A 1,078-nucleotide genomic window follows, 5' to 3' on the forward strand; every position below is an offset into this window, starting at 1 on the left:
AAAAAAGATTTTCGAACTTCATTTTTTTAAACATGTACTTTTCAAAGAGTTTTTTACGTGTCCACTTAGGTGGATGATAGGAATAGTAATTAGTTAGATTACTCGTTACTGAAAAAAGTAACGCCGTTAGTAACGCCATTACTTGTAACGCCGTTATTCCCATCACTGGTCCTGTCACATTAACACCTTGGTTAAGAAAGCCCGCCAGCGTCTCTTCTTCCTCACAAGACTTAGAGACTTCCATCTGCCACTGAGGGTGCTTAAAACCTATTAATCCTGCACCATTGAGAGCGTCCTGATGGGAAACATCTGCACCTGGTTTAGGAACAGCACCAAGTAGGACAGACGAGATCTGCAATGAGTGGTGCACTCGGCCGAACGCATCATTCGATCAGAGCTTCCTGACCTGCTGTCCATCTACACCAAGCCGTGCAAGACCAAAGCCAGGAAGATTTTGATGGACCTCTCCCATCCCAACAATGGACTCTGCTCACTGTTGAGTTCTGGGAAGCGCTTCCGCTCCTTTAAGGCCAAAACGGAGAGAATGAGCAGGAGCTTCTTCTCCCCGGCTATTCGGGCACCGAACCAGGTGTAGGACTGAACTCTTTCACACACATCTCATCTCCACACACACTCTGGTTTTTCCTTTTGCACACTTCTTACAATTTATAATTTCCTTTTATTTTATGACACCAAGTTTGTGCTCCAGTGGTTGCTGTGATTGCAGCCATTCCCCAACTCTCTGTGAATGGTACTCATGGCCATTGCTCAATGGTCTTTGATCAATGATCAATGGTCTTTGATTGGTGGTTGTTGATCAATGGTCATGACAATTTGCATATTAATGATCAAGGAACTGTCCTCACAGCCCATTGTTCATTCAGTGAGCTAGTTGCAGTCATTGTGCAAATGTACTGTTTATAAGGTTGGGGAAACCTGCAGTCAGCTGAGACTGAAGAAGTCACTTGGATGAGTAACGAAACGTTTCTCCCACTGAAAGCGCTACCTTTTGAGATTTACTTAAATAGATAATTGAGCATGCATCAAGATGGCTGAAAATATGCTTGACTTTGTGCCA

At 43.8% G+C, this 1,078-nt stretch overlaps 1 protein-coding gene across 2 annotated transcripts in view; it reads left to right on the forward strand.

Annotated features, from left to right (window-relative positions):
• Positions 1-1,078, forward strand: part of apol1 (apolipoprotein L, 1) — a 13,715-nt gene that overhangs the window by 7,254 nt on the left and 5,383 nt on the right. The window lies entirely within an intron of this gene.

The sequence above is a fragment of the Pundamilia nyererei genome, unplaced genomic scaffold, assembly GCF_000239375.1.
Source record: "Pundamilia nyererei isolate P.nyererei 1_Seehausen unplaced genomic scaffold, PunNye1.0 scaffold00031, whole genome shotgun sequence".
NCBI lineage: Eukaryota > Metazoa > Chordata > Actinopteri > Cichliformes > Cichlidae > Pundamilia > Pundamilia nyererei.